This window comes from Lathamus discolor, chromosome 4, assembly GCF_037157495.1.
Source record: "Lathamus discolor isolate bLatDis1 chromosome 4, bLatDis1.hap1, whole genome shotgun sequence".
Classification (NCBI taxonomy): Eukaryota; Metazoa; Chordata; class Aves; order Psittaciformes; family Psittacidae; genus Lathamus; species Lathamus discolor.
In genome coordinates this window covers 20,359,652-20,377,014 of record NC_088887.1, presented here as the reverse complement: position 1 = coordinate 20,377,014, position 17,363 = coordinate 20,359,652, and the positions used below count along the sequence as shown (strand labels likewise).

The window sequence follows — 17,363 nt, the reverse complement described above, 5'->3', positions numbered from 1 at the left end:
GAAGATTTAAGTGGACCCTGATGTGTCTTCTTAGGGGTATAAAAGGCTTGGAAAGAGCTTGCTTCAATTTTGTTTGGGGGGTTTTTTTTTTTCTTCTTGAGAGATAGAACATAGGCAGAAAGCTGTGATGGGAGCTAGCCTCTATGGTTGTAGCCAAGAGGATTACTGGTACGGTGATGCTCTCGTTGGCTCTGAGAGTAGATGGTGGTAAAAGCAATAGAACCAAAAGTTATGGTTATTCCTCGTTTCTGCAAGTGTTCTCCAGAAAGCAAGTGCCTTTTCTTGTGCTGATGCTATGCTTGCTGGTGTGTGCAGTAACTCAGTGAGGTTTTGTTTAATTTTTCTCTGAGGGTTTTTTTTTTTAATTATTTGTGTCTACTTAACTGCAGTTTCTTTAATGCTCTTGGGTTTGTTTTTTTTGTTTTTATAAGCCATTTGTGCAGAAGTAAATGCATTTATATCAGCTTGGCTACTAAAGGAATATTTACTAATTAATATGTGCTATTTCCACTGATTGCTTGTACACACATTGAAGTGGTAGTAGCTATGAACAGAGATAACTGCTGTCACTGTGTAATTATGGTGTTATTTCCTTTTGACAGAAAGTCCTGCTTTAAGAGGTCTTTGGAGCTGGGGCCTTTTGTTATTGAAAAAAGGGGTGGTACTCTTAATACGGTTAACACTTGGAGACTATGGAAGACAAAGTACTTTGAATAGCTCAATTTACAGTCTTGAATAAAGCTACAAGACTGTTAACTTACAGACCGGAGCATGAATGGGAGTGACCCCCTAAATCCCTTTGATTTGCAGACTTGTTAGGTCCAGATCGCTGCAAGTATTTATTTCAGGCTTAGGCACTGAATGTCTGTGTAAGATAAACGTTTGAGTGCTGCTTGGTTACAGTTAGGAGGAAGTTCTGTGCCTCTTATGTGAGCAGAAGAGGATTGATTTGTCTTTCTGTTACCCTGTCATCAAACACATGTAATCCTGATATGCAAGACTTGCCATAGCTTGAAAGAACAATTTTTGGTACCTGTGCTTACAAAGGTGATTGTTTCTTCCTCTCTCCTAGGTGCTCTTCCTACCTTCTCCAGTGTAAGCTCTCTTGCTGCTGTTTGTTTGGCTGAGGCTTTCTACATTATCCTATGAATATAATCTCAGCCTAAAACCCATACCAAGATATAAACACAACAAGTAGCAGAACTATTGAGTATTTTTGCTTGTGTTGTGTGTTTCTGGAGAAATCATCCTTGTGCTTAGCATCTTGTTTAAATTGCTGAGGTGTTCCTGTGTCTTTGAAGGGTTACACTGTGCTTGCCTATGGTATGCTGCTCCTAATCACCTCCATTTACTTGGCTTATTTTACCTCTAAGGTCTGAAGATGAGGGCAGGAGAAAGAAGCTTCTTGCTTTCTGAAACTGGGATGACAGCTAGCAATGCAGAGCCCTGGCTGCCTCAGGCAGTGACCTTCCAGAGTGGGATAATGTTGTGGAAGAGGGGAAGAGGAAGGTTACAAACAACAGCTCTCCTCTTAAAGCTCCTATTGGTAGTAAGAGCACACTGGCAAAAGGGTCTGGATAGGCATGTATGCCACTGCCTAGCAGTGGGGACAGGATGCTTTAATGTGAGTATGCTGGTGCCCCATGCCAGCACTGGAAGGAAAGCTTCCCCTGTGCCAGGCTCCTGACAGTGGTGCCACCATGAACATAGAGGCCATGCTCCTCTGGGAGCCCCTTAGTCTCTCCTGCTTTCCCACCCTTCTCATGCAGCCCAGGGTGGAAGCTGGTTGCACCATCCTAGCCGATACTAGAGAAAAGAGTCGCTGTGTGCATACAGGAGCTGTTTGGGTTCCTGGGCAAGCCTGGGGCACTGAAATAAGCATGCTTGTCGTTGCAACATCTCCTTCGTTGCAACACCTCCTTTGTGCTGCGATTTCAGTTCTTGCACTCCTCCCCTCCTCAATGACGAACACTGTAGGAATGCACCAAGCCGAAGTTTCACAGAATCACTGAATCCCAAGGGTTGGAAGGGACCTCAAAAGATCATCTAGTCCAACCCCCCTGCAAGAGCAGGGTAACCTACAGTACATCACACAGGAACTTGTCCAGGCGGGCCTTGAATATCTCCAGTGTAGGAGACTCCACAACCCCCCTGGGCAACCTGTTCCAGTGCTCTGTCACTCTTACAGTAAAGAAGTTCTTCCTGATGTTAACGTGGAACTTCCTATGCTCCAGTTTACACCCATTGCCCCTTGTCCTATCACTGGATATCACTGAAAAAAAGCCTAGCTCCATCATCCTGACACCTACCCTTTACATATTTGTAAACATTGATGAGGTCACCCCTCAGTCTCCTCTTCTCCAAGCTAAAGAGACCCAGCTCCCTCAGCCTCTCCTCATAAGGGAGATGTTCCACTCCCTTAATCATCTTTGTGGCTCTGCGCTGGACTCCTTCAAGCAATTCCCTGTCCTTCTTGAACAGAGGGGCCCAGAACTGGACGCAATATTCCAGATGCGGCCTCACCAAGGCTGAGTAGAGGGGGAGGAGAATCTCTCTTGACCTACTAACCACACCCTTTCTAATGCACCCTAAGATGCCATTTGCCTTCTTGGCCACAAGAGCACATTGCTGGCTCATGGTCATCCTCCTATCCACCAGGACCCCCAGGTCCCTTTCCCCTTCGCTACTTTCCAGCAGGTCAACCCCCAACCTGTACTGGTACATGGGGTTGTTCTTCCCCAGACGCAAGACTCTACACTTGCCCTTGTTAAATTTCATCAAATTTCTTCCCGCCCAACTCTCCAGCCTGTCCAGGTCTCGCTGAATGGCAGCACAGTCCTCTGGTGTGTCAGCCACTCCTCCCAGTTTTGTGTCATCAGCAAACTTGCTGATGGTGCACTCAGTTCCCTCATCCAGGTCATTGATGAAAATATTAAACAGCACCGGTCCCAGCACCGACCCCTGAGGGACTCCACTAGTCACAGACCTCCAGCTAGATTCTGCGCCATTGACCACAGCTCTCTGCCTTCTTCCTTTCAACCAGTTCTCGATCCACCTCACTACTTGATCGTCAAGCCCACACTTCTTTAGCTTATCTATGAGGATGCTGTGGAAGACAGTATCAAATGCCTTACTGAAATCAAGAAAAACTACATCTACCGCTCTACCATCATCCCTCCACCTAGTCACTTCCTCATAGAAGGCTATAAGGTTGGTCATACATGACTTCCCCCTCATAAATTTTTCCCTTTTCTTGACTCTGAATAAAAGAGATGAATAACATTCTGGGCTCCAAAATAAGGTGATGCTGTGCTGCTGGAGTGTTTTCAAAAATAACCCATTTTCGTGAGAATCGAGTTAGAGGGAGCTCCTTCTCAAAGAACAGGTACTCAGTTTCTACAGCCTGTGCCCCTCTAAGATACATTCAGGAGAGCAGTGGAATCATTAGCTGCTCCCAAAAGCTTGGTCTAAGAATCTGAGATGCTGTCCAAGAAGATATGAAAATTGAGAAGACAACTATACTGTGGTTCCTGATGAGGCTTTCTAGGCAGAACAGAAATATAAACAACATATATTAATGGAAGCTTTCTTTAAAGTGCAATTCACATGCTCTGCTCATCTTTCTGGTGCTATCTTATAAATTATTCCAGTGTTAACCTGATAGGTTACTAAGCTTTCAAAATGGTAGCATATAATGCTACTGTGGGTTTTCTTCCTGCCTTAACTGGCTGATCATTAATTTAAAGTCAAGCCTGGCATTTCAAAATCTGAAAGGTATTTTCCTGCTTGGGAATGTTTTCAGCCTTCACTTTAAACTTAAGTATTTGTCTTCTATAACTTGTCTGTAATGTTTTCTTGCCTCAGTCAATGCCATCGTTGAAGCAATGATGTTAGTCATGATCCTGTAACTTGCAGCAGGTTTTGTTCCCAAACGGGATGCTATGTCAGCACAGAATGTTGTGTTGTAGATTGCAGGGCTGGAGTCTTCTAACTCACTATCTTTTTACTTTTGAAAAATAAACAGCTCAAGCTGGGATGTTTTCTGAAGCTAACAAAAATAGAGAAAGCAAACATGATTATTTTTAGGGTTCCAGCTCAAGGGAGTGAAGTTCAAAAACCTGCAATTGTGCAAAGTTATTAATTAATGACTACTTACTAGATTCTTCCCAATTTATGACCTCATGTATCAACTCTTTCAGTAAAACATCCTTGTTGGTTATAGACATGCCCACTGAGCAATCATACAGTATGTACAGCCAAAAAAACCCAGACAACCCAGAACCTGAGAACTCAGCAGCTACAAATAAATAGAGCCTGTTACTGACTGGGGCAACTCTTTAGCGAAGCAGCTTGTTGAAAGGAAGACTTCTCAGTTGTTTTAATAAAACATAATGCAAGTCTCTTCTGTGCTAGAGAGGAGCCAGTGCTTCTGGAGAGTGCTTCCCATGCTGGAAGCAGGTGCTGGATGTAGTGGTGGGGGCTGAAAGATAGCCCTACAGTTGGGTCAGCACTCAGCCGCATCCTTACGGTTGCTTCTTGCCTCTCCTTCGAAAGTGGTGACCTCTGTGACTGCTCCAAGTTTGAGTGAGGGCTGCAGTGCTGTTCAGTTGTGCTGAGCCAACTGTGAAAAACTCTGGAGGGCCCAGGGGCTCCTGGGCAAGATGGGGGTCCTAACGGGAGACCCCCAAGAGACTTTCAACCATGGCCACTTCTCTGTGCTCTTTTTTTGGAATAATGTTGTGCATTGTTCGAACAGACAAACCTGAAAAGGAGAGCATCTGCTTCCCTAATAGCCTTCAGACTTCTATGCTTAACCACCCTTTATGATCAGGACATCCTAGATGTTTGTATTCCTTCTAGTAGGATGGGGAATGGAGAGGAAGAGAGATGTATGGAAAGTGAACATGGAGTTGAGAAGCTGGACAAGGTCTTTTCTCTCCCTGGCAGCTGGAACCCACATCAAAATCTCATTTTGATTTAAGCATGTTTCAATAATAAATGCAATTTCACTATGAGAGGGTGAAACATCATTAGAAATCAGTGCTAATTAGACAGTGGACATTTTACTCGTGGGGTGCTTGATCTCAGACAGAACCCCAAGGGATCAGGATCCTCCAGGAGGTGGCTTTCCCTATTTCCCTGATCACTCTTTGCCTCCCATCGTTATGGCTATTTGCAGTCACTTATAACCTCATAACTTGCCTGTAAGGCATTGTCTTTGCCTTATGGATTAGAAGATGAAGTGCATCACAACTAAGTGACTTGCCCAAGGTCACGCAGGAAATACCTGTCTGAGCCAAAAACTTCAAAACCAGTATTTCTGAATCACAATTTTGACATCTCTGTACTAGCTTTGATTTGGTTAAGGTTGGATAGCTGAGCAAAAAGGAAGATTTAACCTCAAACACAAATAAATTCAAAATCCTATGTTGACATTCTTTAGCGAGAAACAGTGCCTCCAATCCAAGTGTTATGCTCTGATCCTTCACATCTCCCTAGTTGTCAATTACTCTAAAAATCCTTTTCCAGTGTGTTTACTTTTGTCACATTCCCCATGAATGGACCTTCAGGGTCAGAAAGCTTTCTTCCTTGCTGCCTCTTGTTTCTTTCTCTTTAACTTTTTCCTTTTTTATTTGCCTTTTGGTAGTCTGTTTTCTTTCTGTGGTGTTGGAGGGCAGGCAAGGGTGTGAGCAGTGATGGGTTAAGTTTTGCTGACATAGATTCCTGTAACTGCTGCTTACTCTTGCCCTGCCAGGAACATCCCATAAGGCGGCAAGTTTTGAAAGTCAAAGCAGTCCAGGCCAGTAATCGGTTGACCTGTACAGGGCTGCAGGAGAAAACCTGTGTGTGTGTGTTCTGAGGAAACTTATTAATTAAATATAATAATATTTAATTATCTAAATAATAAGTGGCTTGGAGCTACAGGAGTCTGATGAAGCACATGCAAGAAGCTGAGTAGGTTGGTGTGCTCAGGGTGCAGGAGTGAGAAAGAGACTCTACAAGGTGAGCTGCCAGGGCTGCCTGGTCCTGGGGTGGGATGCTGGTGATCCCCAGTAAGTGCTACCTAACTCCTGTCATGTTGTATAAAGGGTACAGTTCCCACCCTGCTTTTGTTTGTCTGCTTATCTTTGTAATTTCCAAGCAAACTCTGTATTGGTTGGAGTTTTAAAGTAACCTGAACAGGCTGAAATACATCACTTCCCAATATTGACAGGATCAGAAACTTTCTCTGATTTCCAGTAAAAGCTTAAAATGGGACGTAACTTCAAATTGGCTTCATTAAGCAAGTTACATATCTCTTTAACTGATCAATGAGAAAAACCTGGTACTTCATTTCTCCACAGGATGATATTTCCTGCACACTGAGTTCATTAATTTATCTGTGTCTCCTCCTTGTCACAATGTCAGAGAAGCTGTTCAAAGCCTAATACTCTGAAGGTGATTGTTCAAAGGAACAGCTTGATGGACATACTTATGTTTAGGTATATTTTAAAGTCTTCTACCAAGTATCAGAGGAAGCATGGCTTTACTTCAAATGTGTTGTTGCTGTGTGCTGCTGCTTCTTATTAAAAATGAGCTGTTATCCTGGAAATCTGCTAACAACTGATGATTTGAGATACGAAACATTAGTGGAGGGGCTGAGGGGTGATGTGAGAGGGAAGTGTAGGCTAACCAGAACCATAAGAGGTCTGCCTGACCTATGTCAGATTGTCTGGCTTTTGCAACCAGGCAATAAAACTGTAAGTTTTATCAGCTCTTCAGAAGGTAAGGAGTGTTTAGCCTCTGTCCTTGAGCAAAGCTTAAAGTTATCTTGATTCGTTGACTGGAGTCATGCTTTCCTGCTCCCATTTCTCATTAAACAGACTGACCTATTTATGTTATTTAGCTCTCCTTTCACCTAGGATGCTATACAGGTATAATACCATTGTTCTATAGATTGTTCTGTAGTGTAGCTATGGGAACTCTAGCCTAATTGTCCTGTTTCCTTAACAACATATTTTTAAAACCAAAATTAACACTGTTCTGTCACCCTTTAGTTATTAACGTAGAAGATCTGGATGCCAAAATATTATTATGGAAAGATTTTTGATAAAAGTAAAAGCTTGTTCGTGGACTTATTTTTGAATTATCAGATCTGTTGTGATTTGTAGCACTTTTATTTGTGGTAGAGTTGCAGTGCTTGTTTTCCCTGACTGGGTTTCTTTCAGAGGATTTAACATTCAGTGTGTCTGTGTGCATTTTCACATGATGTTGCCTGTCTTCAGGGAACTTGTGCTCTCAGCTTTTGGGCTGCAAAATGTGACTGTTTTCATGGGGCTGATATGAAGAGTGGGTGATTGCTTGTGAAGTGCTCTTGATCCATGCTTTTCTGGGGTGTGATCTTTGTACAAAGTCTGGAGTGGGGCTGGGAGAAAGAAGGGACAGATATTGAGGTGCTCAGGGATGCTGCCAGAGCTCCTCTCTCTGCTGGGGCAGACATGAAATGCTGTCAATAGTGAAGAGGGATTCATCTGGGCCTTCGGAGTATTAGCTAGTCATGCCACTGACACACTGCTAAAGGAGCTTTGCTTTGCTTAATTGTATTATTTGAAGCAACACTTCACCTTATGGGGAATGTGTCTGAAATGATATCACAGTTTTAAACATCTGTTTAGCCTTTGTGCGGGCTGCATGCATAGGCACATTGCCCATTTCTCCTTGGTCTTGGAAGAGTGTTCAAGCTTGCCAGAATTCAGTCCTCTACAGATGCCAAAGAGAGTTGCTATGTACCACTCGCAGAGAGTATCACAAATCATTGCTTTTGCAGACTGGTGTCAACAAACTCATGCCAATAAAACCAGCAAGAATGGATGAATGGACTACAGGTACTGAGAACTGGTTTTTACTTAACCTATTTTAGCCTAAGAAAGCTAAAAATCTTCTGTAATGAAGATATGTATATTTCTCAGAACAAATAATGGAAAGGGAGAAGGTGAGACAAGGGGGGCACGAAATCACAAAATGGAATATGTAAACCTTTAGAATCAGTTTTAAGTAATGTTAAGTTTGATGGCTTTGTAACAGTAGCAATGGAAAATTACTGAGGTGCATGATACATAGAAAAAAAATAGAATGCAGCTAGAGAACACACTGAGCATTCTTGTACAAGATAAGTTGTTATAGTTGACACAGTTTTAAGAAAAACAGTCTAGAAGAACAGCACACAGGGATAGGAGTATCTGGGAATGGCAGGTGTCCAGGATGGGCTCCAGTTAAACTAACTAATAGGTAGGAGGATAGGAGGATTATTATGTCTCTGGTGCTAACGAACCAATTAAACTGGTATGAGCATCTACTGTGCGTGCTCCAAAGACTGCCAGAAGTGATGAAGATTGTTGGAAGAAGTAAACGACCCTCAGAGACCACCACCACAATTCTGTACGCATGCGGGGAACTTTCTGGAAAATGACATAATGTATGTATGCCCAGGGACTATATAAGGACGGCTTGTGTAGCAAAAGGGAGACACACGTTAGGAGGAGCTATCCCCCGTGTCTCCCGGTGCTGCAATAAAGAATACCTGCTTGTCAGCTTGAAAACTTTGTTGGCAAGTTTGTTCCTGGAGTTTTCTCCGAATCAAAGGTAAAACAAACACTCCTTGCAGAAGAGGAAAGAGTTATACTCTTGGTTCAAGCAGCAGCTAGAGCTTGCTTTGCCTTTAGTTATGCAGGAAGAACTCCACTTACTGGTAGATAAAATTTCTAGACTGTTATTTGTGGTGAGTTGGTCCTGGGCTAAAAAGATGTCAACTGTTACAAAAGATAATGTGGCTGCCCTACTGGGAAATTCTGTTCTGTGCAAGACTTCTTGTGTCCTTACTAAGTAAACTCAAAAATATTTGATGGTTTACTAATTTCATGCATGGAAGCTAGTGTATATATTGGGATAGAGAAAGTGATTTTTTTATGGATGTGAAAGGAGTAGGTCTAGAATGTCTTCAGAAGAGTTTGCTGTCTGACTCACTACACATGTGTGGCTGGTATGGCTGATGCACACATCATGCTTTCCCACTATGATTGTAAAAAAAAATTCCAGGTTTGACCAAGCAGTCCAACCAAAGTTTGACCAACATTTTTTTTTTCCTTTTTTTTTTTCTTTTCCCTGACCAGCTCAGCACTTCTGCTTCCTCCTTTGCTGTGCACAAAGGAAGAGGTCCTTCTGTGAATGTCATACAATCGTACAATGGTTTGGATTAGAAGGGACCTTAACGATCATCTAGTTCCAACCCCCTTGCCATAGGCAGGAATGCCTCCACTAGACCAGCTTGCTCCAAGCCTCATCCAACCTAGCCTTGAGCACTGCCAGGGATGGGGCATACACAGTATTTCTGGGTAACCTGTATCAGTGTCTCACCACTCTCACAGGGAAGAATTTTTTTCTTAATATCTAATCCAAATTTCCCCTGTTTCAGTTTAAAGCCATTACCCCTTGTCCTGTCACTACATGCCCTTGTCAAAAGTCTCTCTTTAGCTTTCTTGTAGGCCCCCTTTATGCACTGGAAGCCGCTCTAAGGTGTCCCCAGAGCCTTCTCTTCTGCAGGCTGAACAAGCCCAACTCTCTCAGCCTGTCTTCACAGGAGAGGTGCTCCAGCCTTCTCATCATCTTTGTGGCCCTCTTCTGATCTCACTTCAACAGGTCTACATCCCTCTTGTGTTGGGGGCTCCATAGCTGAGCACAGCAGTCCATGTGGGGTCTGACCAGTGCAAAGTATCACCTCCCTTGATCTGCTGGTCACGCTCCTTTTGATGCAGCCCAACATATGCTGAAGCTTTCTGGGCTTCAGGCTCGCAATACCAGGTCATGTCCAGTAGAGTACTGTATACCTGCTTGCCTCCTGGAACCCTAGTGGGAGCAGCAAACTCTTGGGAATTTGCTGTTCAAACAGGTACCAATTAACCTTTTAAAAAAGGTTCACTAATGGTGGTTTAGAGGGCCTCCTGACAGTTAAATACTGTAGGCTAATCCATTCAGAGGGGTCATAGTTCATGAATTACTGTCATACAGCTAATGCAGGACAAGGCTTGCCTAATTACAGGCATGATGGGGCCATGTGTGTCCAGATGTCTTGGCTGGCTTTCAGTGAGTTGGTATGGGCCCTAGAGGCACTGCTATTGCATCAGGAAGGCACTGCTGGGGTGTGGGTCCACATGCATGGGGCTGGATTTCTTTCACATTGAAGCCAGGCATGAGCCATGTGGATGACTGGGGGTGTCTTGGCTCAGGGGTCTCTTTGTGCTTCTCCTAACCAAGTAGTGACAGGGCTGTTTCTGGAAATGAGAAATGCTTTGTACCCATATCAAATGGTTACAGATTGATGTGTCATCCTTGTTACATCATCTGGGCTACTCCACTGCCACTGACTTATGAACAAAGTTTTTCTTGGCTGCCTCAGTCTCTGAGGCTGGACAGCTTACCTGCTCCTGCCTAGTGAGTAGGAGGGTGTATAAGAAAGTGGTGCATGTGTATATGTGGCAGTATGATCCCACGGTATTATGCTCCTTTTTGGGGTGCTTGGGATAGCAGCCTGGCTACATGGTCTCTACCATGAAACTGAAGCAATACCATGTGTCCTAGGTTCAGCAGTAGCAGGCATTTTTCTCCTTCTTAGTAGCTGGTGCAGTACTGTGTTTTTGACTTTCAGCACAGGAACACTGATGTTTTTAGTTGTTGCTAAGTAATGATTACTCCGATCACGGACATTCTCAGTCTCATGCTCTGCCAGGGGGGAGGGGAAGCTGGCAGGAAGCAGAGACAGGACATCTGACCCAAACTAGCCAAAGGGGTACTGCATACCACAGAACGTCATGCCCTGGATATAAACTGGGGGCAGTTACTCAGGCGGGCTAGATCACTGCTCGGGTTGGGCTGGGTATTGGTTGGTGGATGGTGAGCTGTTGTATTCTATTCTCTTGTTATTTCCCTTATCATTATTACTATTGGTTCTCTTTCACGGACACCCCCTTGTTGTGGGGAAAGAGCTTATGTGTCCTTATGAAGTTGAGAGCTATGCTGGTGGTGGCATATGCCTCTGGTACAGTCTCCCATGCCAGACACATCTCAACTGAAGGGTCAGACAAAGTGTGTCCATGGGCATGATGGGCTCACTAGCCTTCAGGCAACCATCCTAGGAGAAGGACAACTCTAACTTCAAACCTGAGGGGATGGAGCTTGTTTAGCCTTGTAAGGCCATCCATCTAAGAGAAGGATACTCTAACCAGACCTATGACCTGAGGACTTTGCTGTCACCGTCGAAGCTCTCTAGGCCCTGGCAGATAAACCTCAGGTGTAAAGGGTGGGGCCAGTTCCATGCATGCTGTCTCACTTAAAAAATCCACTGCACAGGCCTGAAGGGTTTACTCACACTTGCAAGTAAGCATGGGTAAAGCCCTTCCCAAATCTTTGTTTGTGAAGTCAAGCCATCATCATTATTATCGGTTGTAGCAGTAGTAGTTTTGTGTTATATCTTAGTTACCAGACTGTTCTTATCTTAACCCGTGGGAACTATTTTCTTTTGATTCTCCTCCCCAACCCTCTGGGAGCAGGAGGAGGAAGAAGTGGGGAGAGTGAGCGAGCAGCTACGTGGTTCTGAGTTACCAGCTGGATTTAAACCACGACACTATGATATGGTAAGAGACACTTAAATCTCTTCCAGTGGCAATGTAGTCGTGCTTTATGAAGAAAATAGGCAGCTGACACACAGCTGTATGTAAAAAATACACTTGTGATAAATGCTTGTGTAATACATGACAGATACTTGTCACAACATTAAGCATGACAATATGTACCTATCTGGACCATAATAATTGCTAGAAAAACACTTCAATTGCATTTCATGTGCTCTCCATTTCAGTGCTGTGGGAAGTCATTGTGTAGACAAGATATGAATATTTGAAATAGTTAAGTTGCATAGATGAGAGAAATACCAGCCGTAAACTGAAACTTTTGTTATTGTCAATTGCCTCTTGAAGTAAGAGTTAACTCCTTACTACTGAATATCAAAGTTTCTTCAGCTTGTGGAGTTTTATCCAGCATCCAGTAAAGACTGGAAATCCTGCATTTGTCATCTTTTTCAAGGAGTAGATTGATGAATTAAAGAGGTGCAGAGAGCTACATCTGCTTCAACAGTTGAGGTTAGTAAATATGAACAAAAAAAATTACCTGGAAATTTCTTGCATTACTTTGCATTTCTGTGTTTTTTCAGAATAACCAACAATTGTAAGGTGAAGCTGAATTTCAGTTCCTGAAAAGCACGGGAGTGTGGACGGATTTTTAGCAAAGAATGGCCACATTCCCAAGTCAGCAAGTGCCTGCGTGGAGTTCAACATGAACTGAGGATGAAGGAAGATATGGGTAAAGAAGCAAGAGTTAACAGTGCAAGTAAGATAAGAAGAAACTAGAATGTGCTAAGATACAAAATAGCGAACTGTTAGTAAGTTTTAAAGGTTAAGTTCCCATACGCTTATCTGATCAATTGTATACTAGTTGCTGTGTGCTACAAGAATGTGTATCCAATTATAATACAGCAAGCTATTGTATATGTAGCCAATTATAATACAGCACGCTATTGTATATGTATCCAAATATAATACAGCGAGCTATTGTAAGCAGATGCAGACAACAGTATAAAAAGGATAAATGCTTTGTAATAAGTGGCTTTTTTCTGATCACATTGATCTCTGAGTCCATTTTTTCTGCGGCAATTACCTGAAAATTTCTTGCGTTACTTTGCATTTCAGGTTTTTTTCAGTATAACCAACAATTGTAAGGTGAAGCTGAATTTCAGTTCCTGAAAAGCATAGGAGTGTTATGACTTTTTCTGTATTGCGACTTTTAATCAAATTTGCTTTTTTAACCTGACAAAAGCACATGAATTTTCAAAGACATCCACATTAAGATAGACTGGCTGCTCTCTTTTTCCCTGCCTGAATAAAAGGCAGATGCTGCCACTTGTGTGTTACAATGTACACACTGATGCAACTTCTGATGCAAAATCTCTTTCTTTACCTACTTGTCTGGCAGCTTCCTTTGTCATACTGAGTGCTAGTCAGTGGGCTCCAAGTGCTTGTAATACTCTTCAGACACTTCAATTATGTTCCTTTTCAGTTTTCTTATGTGTAACAGGATCACCTAGCTTGCTTGGACACCCATCCTCCTTCTGACAGCATTTTAAAAGTATTCTTAAAAGATGAAGTTGCTTCAAACACTCTAAATCTTGAACCAAGAATGTCTGGGTAAATCAAATAGAGATGCTTTATTTGTAGTGAAGTGAATAAAGTTGTGATGGATTCTTGTATTGTGAACAAACTGATGGTCTTCCATCATCCTCAGCAATGCCATGATTTCACATCATCCACCTCTGAGACCTCACACCTTCCAGGGCAGAAGGTGTTTAACATTTTCAAGTTGAGTGTTACTTGTGTTTTTAACTTTAAAAAAAATGAAGAGCTGATGGGTTACTCTGGCATGAAGGAGTGATGAGCAGCAGCAAAGGAACATGGAAGGCATTTGGCTTTGGTGCCAGGTTCTCTGACATAATTGTATATTGGGACTCTCCAGGAGATGTGGAATCTGCCTCCAGGGCGGATGCAGCCCATCTATAGGAAAGCACACTTGCCTGTTGCAGCACTGTGCAAATTAGGCATGCTGGCTTGCTTTTAAGAGATGGTGGGGCTGGAGAGAAACAAGGAGGCTTCCCAAAACCCTGGGTGAAGCTGAAATCAACAGGTAGTTTGGCACTTTGGCATCCAGGGCCTCCAAGGGTTGTGTTTTAGCTCCTGCTGTGAGCTGGTGACTGTGAGGTGATGGTCAGGACATGGGAATCACTTCTCTTACCACTCTTGCTGACAGAGGTAGGAGCAGCTGTGCTGCTATATGCCAATGTCAGTGGGATGGCTAGGGGAAGGGCCCTAGTGATAAGAAGTACTCAGTCTTGGCCCTCTCCTGCTTCATGTCACTTACCCCAGCTCTTACACCTTGTATACTCAGCTTCTGGAGTGGATTCTGCCCAAAGAGCTCTGACCATATGTAAAGGTCCTATCTAAATTCATACAGATCATGTTGTACTAACATGGGATTATCCCACTGTGTAGAAAAAATAGAGGGTTTTAATTGAAGTGGAAAATAATGTTGTGTTTGCATTTTCAAAGTGTAGCAAATGTGGGTTGTGGTATTATGGCCATCAGTGTTAAACGTGACCATTATTTGTGGTTCACTGAATGAGAAACAGCTCAGGACAGGAGACAGGATCTGTCTCTTCCACCAAGACAGGTGTCTTTTGCACTTGCATGATGAGCTGACAGATGGGGGGTGTTGGAGACTACTGTTGGCCAGCTCTATCTTGCACCTTCCTCTTTGAAACTGTCCATTTTATTAAGGCACTAGGGCATGTACTGTGAAAATACATAGCTGTATGCTCACCCTCCTGTTGCTGTGATGGGATTTGCATATTTCAAATCTACTTTAACACAATTCCTCAGAAGCTGAGGTCACAGGGATTAACTTCTGTTGTGCCAGCCTTGTGAGGGTTGAGATCATCATGGCTGTGAGCAATGGAAAATGTTTTACATGGTACAAGGAAAGATAAATATCAGGATTGTATAGCAGTTCCAACTGAGTAATGACTCCAGTTAATCTCTGCTGAAAATTTTCAAAGAGAAATATTTCTCTTTGTGCAAGATGGCTGGTACTTGATATGACAAACTTGGGTATTATTGTGTTCAGTTCTGGGCCCCTCACTACAAGAGACATATGGGGGTGCTGCAGTCAGTCCAGACAAAGGCAACAAAGCTGGTGAAGGGCCTGGAGCACAAGCCTTGTGAGGAATGGCTGAAGGAACTGGGGTTGTTTAATCTGGAGAAAAGAAGGCTTCAGGAGGACCTTATTGCTCTCTTACAACTACCTGAAAGGAGGATGGAGTGAGGAGGTGGCTGGTCTCTTCTCCCAAGGAATAAGCGATAGGACAAGACTAAATGGCCTCAAGCTGCTCCAGGGGAGGGTTAGAATTGATACTGGGAAAAATTTCTTAACTGAAAGGGTGATCAGGCATTGGAACAGGCTTCCCAAGGAAGTGGTTGAGTCACCAACCCTGGAGATTTAAAAGGCGTGTAGATCTGGAGTTTAGTGGCATGGTTAAGTGGTGGACATGGCAGCGCTGGGTTTATACTTGGACTTACTGATCTTACGGGTTTTCTCCAACCTAAATAAATGTTTCTGACACTAAAGGGAAAGCTATGGAAATGTGTGTACATCTCAGACAAAAGTAAGCTCTTATGGAAGGGAACAAGAATACATTTGGATGTCCTTGCAAAAATAGCTTTGATGTGAGAAATAGTGGTGCAGAGGAACTATAATTGTGAGGAACAAACACATGTATTCTTTCCTGCAGTCCAGATCAAAATTTTAGTAGACTGTGGTAACATACTGAACATTCAATCAGACTTGTGCTAAAGGCAAACTCAAGCAATGAGGTGGCAATGCATCCTTCTGTGGGATTTCCTTCTATGTAAAAGCTGGAAGTTTGAGCTCATGCCTATTATGTAAAGCAGAAAGGAGAAACGAGCTGTGGTGTGTGTGACAGCTAAGGTATGGCTAAGCATAGGCTTGCTAAGACTGTACTAGAAGAATGAAAAGGGGGAGCCTCATGCTATTTATTGGTGGACTAAGAAGGCTGTAAGAAAGCTGGATAAAGGGTTGCAGCTAAATGAGAAGTGGGAAGGTGGATGTGTGCATGCTAAAGGAAAAAAAAAAAAAAAAGCCAAGCAGCCTAATCAGAATGAAACAGAAACTAATTCACACACTTTGATTAAGACTGGAGTCTTCTCCCATTTCTCAGACAATGCTGGCATCACGTGGCCGCTTTATTTAGCTTGCCTTGTACTACGTATTTCTGAAAAATTTTGTTCTTGATTGGTATCCCAAAAAACTTTCACATATATCACTAAACTCAGCTGTTTTATGAAGAAATCTTTCCTAATATCCAGTCTAAGCCTCCTTTGGCACAACTCAAGGCCATTTCTTCTTGTCCTGTCACTTGGGAGAAGACATCACACTCACCTTGTTACAACCTCCTTTCAAGTAGTTGTAGAAAGTGGTACGATTTCCCCTGAGCCTTCTTTTCAGACTAAACAACTTGCCTGGATGTCCTGGGATACTCTCTCCATTTTGTAGAAGACATAAAGAGTCTTAATTGTCATTCCTTTTTTCTTTTATTTTCTTACCACTGCTCTTATTTTTCAAATGATCAAACTGTTTCTTCTAACATAGAAGAATATAAGAATAAGAATATGATAAGAATAAGAAGATAAGAATATAAGAAGAATATGATAAGAAGAATATGATAAGAAGAATATGATAAGAAGAATAAGAGAAGAAGATAGCTGTGTTTTGCTTTTGAATCTAAATGAAAGGAGGAAATTGCCACCTGTGTGGCAAGCTGTGGTGGGAATATTTTCCTGCTGTGGGGACATGCTTGTAAGGAGGGAGTGCAATGTTAGAGGACAGGGTTTGCAGGAAGGGGAAAGAAACTATGGCAGCAGTTCTTCCTAGGGTGGAAGAGTGTGGTCTGCAAGAAAGAGGAGAGGTTAAGCTCATTTTGGAAATAGCTGGAAAAAGAGACATCTTGCAGTGGCCAGGAGGTATCCTCACAAGGAAAAGAGTGAGAACAAAGAGGAATGTGAGCTGTATTTCATGGATACTCTGCAAAGGAGCAGCATCCTGTTTAAGATCTTGAAGGAGGCTCAGTGACCACTGGCTATGTAGAAGAAAATGGTGCATACCTCTGACTTTAACTGACTAGTTTAATAAACTAGGCTATAGGAAATAAGGATATATTAACAGCAATATTACTGGTATTCTGGAAGAATGAGAACCTGGATAGAGATAGTATTTAGTGCTAGCTGAAGTGGGATCCTCTTACACAGACCAGTTTTAGAGAATTTTGCAGAAATGCCCCTGAAGCTGAAGTAAATAAAGCCTAGGTAGTGTAGCTTTAATCAATTATACTAATAGCTTATTAACCTGCATCTGAAACAACCTGCCAAGAACAGAATCTATTTGGGGAAGTTCCACTTTGAAGTTCTGTATATCCAGATAAAATGGAAAACTTGGCAAGAAACATGAAACAGTAAAAAAAGATAGCATTTCTCCTAAACGTGTTTCAGATTGTGAAGGAGATGATACAGCATTCTTAAATATTAAGGCAGAGCATGTAAACAATTTCACACTTGTACAAACATACAGAGGAGCTGTTAAATTTTTTCTAAATTATTATTTCTCCCTTTCACTATTTTTTTGGTGGAGTCAGTTACAATAAGTAACAACTAGTT

The 17,363-nt window shown here is 42.6% G+C and overlaps 1 protein-coding gene across 7 annotated transcripts in view; it reads left to right on the top strand.

The window, feature by feature from the left end:
• Nucleotides 1–17,363, top strand: part of LOC136013124 (zona pellucida-like domain-containing protein 1) — a 103,206-nt gene that overhangs the window by 22,738 nt on the left and 63,105 nt on the right. For 2 of the 7 annotated variants that reach the window (XM_065676493.1, XM_065676483.1), the window contains exons 1-2: nt 5,783–6,003; nt 12,242–12,465. The exons of 1 other annotated variant lie outside the window; for it this stretch is intronic. The gene's annotated coding sequence lies outside the window, so the exon portion shown is untranslated. Of the gene's footprint in view, nt 1–5,782; nt 6,004–6,447; nt 6,483–11,698; nt 12,171–12,241; nt 12,466–17,363 lie in introns of those variants that run through there. 4 more of the 7 variants (XM_065676484.1, XM_065676485.1, XM_065676486.1 and 1 more) reach the window with 4 other exon arrangements.